Source organism: Furipterus horrens, unplaced genomic scaffold (genome assembly GCF_987537825.1).
Source record: "Furipterus horrens unplaced genomic scaffold, mFurHor1.1.pri manual_scaffold_17, whole genome shotgun sequence".
Lineage (NCBI taxonomy): Eukaryota > Metazoa > Chordata > Mammalia > Chiroptera > Furipteridae > Furipterus > Furipterus horrens.
In genome coordinates this window covers 102,714,593-102,721,735 of record NW_028327187.1, presented here as the reverse complement: position 1 = coordinate 102,721,735, position 7,143 = coordinate 102,714,593, and the positions used below count along the sequence as shown (strand labels likewise).

The window sequence follows — 7,143 nt, the reverse complement described above, 5'->3', positions numbered from 1 at the left end:
GCATTTATTGTGATGATTGTGTGACTCTTACCCTTCGTCCTGCTAAATGGTGTATCGCTTTGATTGATTCGTTTACGCTGAAACATCCTTGCATCCCACAAGTAATCCCATATGGTCATTTTAATGTGCGGCTAGATTTGGTTTGCTAGTTTTTTTTTGTTCAGGAGTTTTGCATCTATGTTTATCAGGAATGCTGGCATACAGATTTCTTGTCCTGTGTCTGTATTTGTACTCAGGATAAATACAAATGAAGTGTACAAAAGGAAGTTAAGGAAACACTGCCATTTACAAGAGCACCAAAAATAATAACATATGTAAGAATAACCTAACCAAGGAAGTAAAAGACTTGTACAGTGGAAACTACCGAACTTTGATGAAAGAACTTCATGAAAACACAACTGATTGGCAAGACATTAGTAACTAAGGGTTGGACCACTTAATATTGTTAAAATGACCACACTTCCCAAGGTGATACACAGATTCAATCCAATTCATACATGTAAAGGGGGACAACCGTTTTTCATCTGGTTTACCACTGGATGATCTAGGCCAGTGACAATGATGGAATAGAAAGGGTAAAAAGTGTTCATGCGGGGGAGATGGGAGTTTTAGGAAGAAAAGTCTTGAAAAGGGTGAGGGTATAGTATTCAATGCATATGTCCAGGGATTGTAACTGGAAATGAGACAAAATATTTGGCACATAAGCAGGTGGGATTTTGTCTTTTCTGGAAAGAATGTGCATACTCTCTTTTCACAGCTTCCACTCCTCCAGTGAATAGAGAAGGAAGGATATCAGCCATGAATGAGGAAGATGAAAGCTGTGCTGCACCTCTGAGGCAGAAGAAGGTGTGGAATGGTCAACTCAGTGAACGGGAGAAGGAGTTCAATAGGGGAGTGGAGAATTGTTGCCCAGAAGCAGAGAGTACGCACTAGTGGTTTTATACTATAATGATATCACACGGTTATCGGTTAGAACAAACGACTCTTTAATGCAACATGAAGTCATTTTTCAAGTTGGTTCAAATATATATGCATTTTCAAGTATTAAGAATGCTCATACTGCTGTACGGTATCTTCTAGGAGCTGGCCATCGTAAAAGAAGTCTGTGGAAGGTAATCCTGCGGGAGTTCTCAGACATGAAACTTCACGAAAATTCAAGTACAGGGTAGAGAGTGGCATGCCACTAAACTTAATCCTTACCAGCCCCGTCAACTAAAATCAATCAGTGTTAACACATGGATTCAGAAAACTAGGACAACACAATGTTTTTAATTCTATAAAGACAAAATGCCTTCCATGGAACTTATTCAAGCACCTGTTGTCTCGTTTTCCTCTCTGCCCCCTCTGTGTCTCTGTGTGAGACTCTGTGCACGTACATATCCATGTGTACATGTGTGCATTTCCTTGTTTTACTCACTTTTAAAGAACCAACACATTTGTACAGTTTTCAGCTCAGCCAAAGAACTTATTGATATACTCCTAACGGCGAAAGAAAGCAGACAGTTTCCTGTGTCAGAAATAATGTATTCAATAAGCCACTTAATATTTTCATCAGAAATGGGAACCTTCGGAAGTCAACCATAAGAGAACAAACAACAAACAGCATAAATAAATGGCTTCTACATGCACGCATAAGCAAGGGGGAAAGAGAGAGGACTAAAGGGACCAAGAGAGTGGAAAGGAATGAGGGGCGAAGGATGTGAGAAAGGAAGGAAGGGAAGCAGAGGGAAGAGATGAAAGGTGGCTTGGATCGTGGAAAAGACCAAAGGCAAATCTGTTAGGTAAACTGAATTTCACACTTAAAAGTCCAGCCTACTAGGGTGACATCGTGCTGGATCAGGTATCAGCCATTCAGGATGTCAGGCACCGCGCATATTACTGGTTTTTGCACTGGTCTTGGGGTTCGTCTCCCTCATCATTGTCGTCGTCATTGTCGTCGTCATCATCATCGTCGTCGTCGTCATCGTCGTCGTCGTCATCGTCGTCGTCATCATCATCGTCGTCGTCGTCATCACCGTCGTCGTCGTAGTCATCAGTGTAGTCGTCATCATCGTAGTCGTCGTCGCCGCCGTCATCATTGCTTTCATCGTAGTCATCGCTGCTGCCGTTGTCGTCATCGTCATCGGACACATCTGAGGCACTGGAAGGGTCATCCGCCTCTGCACCCCCGATGTCAAATACCCTACGACGGCTAAGAAGGCGAAAACTGCTCTGTGGCTGGTGACGCAAAAAACAGGAAAGCATGATTGTGTAAAACGTGTCACTGGACCTCAACCGTTCCCGATCGCGACACTTCTTGTTCGTCCTCATCACATTCTCTAACCCAGGAAGCCCAGTGGGAGCTGGAGCGCTGGGTACCCAGATCTTGGCATCACTGTCTAGGCCACTGCTCGCCATCATAGGTAGGTAAGGATGGGGCTCCACACAGTTCACAGTGCCGGTCCTGTCTCCTTCCAGGAGCTGAACGACCTGACAGGATGATTTCTCCCAGAAGAAGATGTGCCCGCCATCACTACCGCTCACCACAAACTCGCTTCCGGGGCCGTAGAAATTGACGCCTTTGACCGTGGCCCTATTTCTGTGCCCCTTATACCTCTTAACATACTGGTCTCCATCACAGCCAGAGGAGTGGAAGAGGTAAATATCTTCATCGCTGTAACTGGCCAGGAGCTCGGTGCCATCGTGGCTGTACACCACGCAGGTGACATTTAATTGGTCATCCCAGTCGACCAGGTGACGAGGACAGAATTTCTTGAGTAGCCCGTTATTCTCATTCTCATCAATTCTCCTCTGGTCGTAAATTCTTACAAACTGGTCTTTTCCACCCACAGCAAACTGGTAAGGATTGGCGGGGTTCACAAAGATTGTAAACAGTCCCACTCTCCTGGCATTCTCCCTCGTCACCACCAGTTCGTAAGCCGGCCGCTCCTGTCTGAGGTCAATGGCAAAGACAACAGCATCTTCACCTGAGCTCAGGAATGTGAAAGGGGAGCCCGGCTCCAGAGCCAAATTGCGGCTGGCTCTCCTATGTTGGGCCACCTTCCGGAAAACAACATCGCCCGGCGCAGCAGGGAGCTGTGCCACCCGTACCTGCCCATCACAGCCACACGTGGCCAGGGTGCAATCGCCCCAACTCGGAAGGAACTTGGCCTGAAAGACGTTATCTGTGTGACCAGAGTCCAAGTTCATTACCGGCTGCTGGCGTTCCCAGTCCCAAATTATCACTCTCAGGTCATCGCTGCCACTGGCCAGCCAGGTGCCCCGCTCGTTGAAGTGAACACTATTGACACAGCCCTCGTGGCCTTCCAGCCTGCAGTGCAGGCTCAAACGCTGCACAAACGCTCTCGACCCGCAGGCCGCGGGTACGAAGCGGGCCCCTGAACCCAGCTGCCGATCTCGAAGGGCACTGAGGACATTCCAGCGAGGGCGGGGCAGGGCAGATGTTTCTGTGGACAGCCAGTCCACCAGGGCCCGATCTTCATCTGCTAGGTACTGATCAGGGTTGGTCCCGCTGCTCTGTACCTGGGGCTGTTCTCCTGCCGCTTCCTCCTGGACCGCCTCTACATCCCTTCTCAGCCGGCCTTCGCGGTAACGGGCCGTGTTGTCGCCACCACCTTCCACGCGTCCAGAGATGACGCGGTCGTTTCCCGCGTCTGCACCTTGCTGTTCTGTGTAGGCAAAGACGGGAACACTATTAGCCCCGGCACCGTCACCACCCCCGTTCAATCTCAAGCCCACTTGAGGCTCAGGTCTCAAATCGAAATCTGAGGATGTCCCCATCATGGCGTCGGCTCGCGACCACTCACCTGGGGCATCAGCGCCGCTGCTGCTGCCGCTGCCGTGGCCAGACATCTCGGAAGACGCTAGCTGTAGCCGGGTAGTGACTGTGAGAGTCCTAGAGTCCTGGAGACGGCGGCGGGTCAGCGCCGGGTGGGACTAGGACAGCGGAGAAGAAGGTAGATCCAAAGGTCCGACGCCACTTCAGATAAGCCAAAGCCGGATATACCGTAGGTGGCTGAGAGCGCGCATCCAGTACGGGTGCTGAGGAAGCTCAAAAGACTTCTTCCCATCTGTGGTCTCGCGATAATTGAGGCCTTGCAGATTTTTTTTTTCCCCTTTCCTGTTTTCAGGCCCGGAGCCCCGCCCCCGCAGCTATCTTGAACTCTCAACTATCTTGTTTACTGTTTTTTCTTCTGAACATTGAAACATACTGCACTTGCCAAACATTCTTATTAGAGAACCTATAAAAAACCCCGATCCTTCTCGGGAAAATCACTTAGGCTAAGCCTCTCAGTGCTTTGCTCGAAGATAATGTACAGTTCTGAAATGAATAGTCAAAGGTAATGTAAGATTGCTAAGGCCACCACAGATACTGAGTTCCCGAAATACAAACAATATCTTCAGTGAATCAAACAGCTTAAGGGAAATCCCGAGTGCTCGAATTGGTTACAAGGCCGTAGGGTGGACAGATAAAATACACAATGCCCAGGTCATTGCATTTTAGGTTTCAAAATAAACACCCTTTCAGCAGCAGTAGATCCTAAATTTTGCATTAGGCATGACTTCTAATAGAGGTGCTTATTATTTATTAGAATTACAAATTTCAACGTGTATCCTTTTCTCTCTTTTTCTTTTTTTTTTTTTTTTTTTAATCTGGCAACCTTTTTATCAAGAAGAGTAATTTAGACCCTCTGTGTAATCCAGGCTGAAATCAACTGGCCAGTTTAATGTAGACATTGAAAGAGCGCTGCATCACCCATTTGAAATTGAAGCACCACTTTTTCCTTCTTCCGCCAGAGACTTTGTGTAGTTATTTAGAATCTGTTCAGTTTAAGATACCTCGGGAATACAACCATGATTTTATGAAAGAAAAAAGAAAACATTCTCTGAGGTTCAGGTCTCAAATCGCCCCAGCCAGCTGCCCCCAAGCGTGCTCCCTCCCATGTGGCCTCTTTACCCTGGCAGACGGTACCGATCCTCTGACTCTGGTTTCTGGCGCATAGTGTACCACACCAAGGTCGGTAGCACTGAAGACATGCTCTTTGAACAGACGCCAGACCCATAGTACCAGTGATTGGTCCTGCGGTTCCCGGCTCCCGAGTTCCAGTCCTGCAGTGAGGATGTCTGTGCCTCTGTTCACCTTTTTTACCAGCCTTATGTTATGCTCTGCCATGCCCAGTTCCGGGGGGGGGGGGATAGGCAGGGGATGATGGGCCCTGTCCAGGGCCTGCTGGAGCCTGCCTGCAGTCCCCTGAGCCTCTCTTAGCAGCTCGGCACTAGAGAGTACCCAGGTCGGTATAGCTTCTTCCCAGTGCCCAAGCTGTACCTGTGTCTCTGGGTTTCTCAGCTGCCTGATGCTTTCTGGACTCTCTCTGTTCTGTCCTCCCAGCAACTAACGTAGTGTGCTACTCACACAGGGCTGCCTCCTGTTCTCTTCCCTCAACTACGTGTACCTCTGGCTGCAAGGCCATGGGGCCTGCTTGCCTGATCCCAGAAGGCCAGTCCCTGGAGCCCCTGGCCTAGCACTCTCACATGGCACGTGCCTGCACACGGCCCTGTCTACAAAAGCCCCACCTGCCAAGCAGGTTCACATGCGGATGACGGGAAGGCCTGAGTGAAGAAACGCTGGTCTGTGCTCAGGACTCAGAATCCTGCTGGTCAAAAGTCCACAGGAGGCTGGGCAAGCAAGCACTCTGGTCAGGCCCTAGGCGGCCCCCCCTGTAGGACAGAGCTTGGAGATCCCCCCTTTTATAGATACCCACATACCTGGGTGTTATGAGGTTGCACGTAGCACAAACACTTTGTAATATTGATTAATTAAATGTAAGACAGTGCATCTTAAAAAAAAAGAAGAAAGGTCTTACAATATTTTATATGTATCTCAAGTAGGTAAGAGGCTTGGGGTGGGGCCTTTTAGGCCAGGAAAACTTTTGGAAACAGTTCATTGAGATTGCTGTGCTAACTTCAGAGCTCTGACAAGTGAATGATCTATGGTGAGGTCAGTAAATTTCCAAAGGTCTACAGTTGCGGACTAAGAATGCAGAGAACAAAATTCCCCTCAGAGTAATTGCAGCATCAACTTAAAGTTGTTCAAACCTAAGACGTGGGGTCTTCTAAAGAGAGAGAACAGTTCCAACGCTGACAGCAGTGAGAAGACACGTAAAAGGCTATTCATAGTGATCTGAAGAGTAGCACAGCGACCTGAAAACCACCTGAAAGAAAGCCCGTCAAGAGCAACATGGGTCAATGAATTAGCATATATTTCTCTAATGGAATCATGTTCAAAAATGAAGATTCTTGAATTAAAATTAAGTGCGGCACCGCGAGTGAATCTTTAAACAAGAATGAATAAAAACACAATGAGAGAAGAACAGTGGATAATTTCATTTTTCATGCATATCTCTGTAGTTTCCATATGCAGTAAAGCTATTTAGAAAGGCAAGGAAATAATCAGCCTAAAATTCGGGGTATTTATTAAGAGGAGAGCAAGAAGTTAAACCTGGAAGAAAGAAACCTTACAGTATTATTGGAGACATAGATAGGTTATTGTGGATAAGTATGTTATTATCCTTTTTACTCTTTGTTGACTGAGATAGACACAGACATTGATATACCCTTTTCTATGTATGAAACGTTTCATAGTATTCATTAACAAGGGGTCTTTGAGGCAGAAGAAGGTGCGGAGTAGTCAACTCAGTGAATGTGAGAAAGAGTCTAATAAGGGAGTGGCTATTGTTGCCCAGCAGCAGAGAGGGTCCGCTTGTGGTTTTATACCACAAAAGTAAAACGGGACGGCGTGGTTATTAGTTCTCCCTTTGAGGTACTTCATACGAGTGGAGTAGGCAAATACCCAGGTTCAGCTAAATTCAAAATCTTTTTTTTTTTTTTTTTGCTATTTGAGGGGATAACGGAGTTTGGGGCAACGGAGCTTAAATTCTACCTATTGAAATTTCATATAAAGAACCACGAATTTAACTACACAAAAGAGAATTAAGGACAAAAACGGGAAGATGAAGAGAGCAGATTTGGTAGGGTCAGTGGATTGGAGGTCCCAGTCGGGTCCATTTTTGCTCTGCTCGGCAAGTGTGTTCAACCAGAGAGGAAGTAGAGTTCAGTTTTGTCCTTCCCCACCTTATGGCTTGT

General features: G+C 47.1%; 1 pseudogene; it reads right to left on the bottom strand.

Annotated features, from left to right (window-relative positions):
* Positions 1 to 1,044: 1,044 nt before the first annotated feature.
* On the bottom strand, positions 1,045 to 5,173 carry LOC149991720 (DDB1- and CUL4-associated factor 8 pseudogene; annotated as a pseudogene).
* Between the last annotated feature and the right edge of the window lie 1,970 nt (positions 5,174 to 7,143).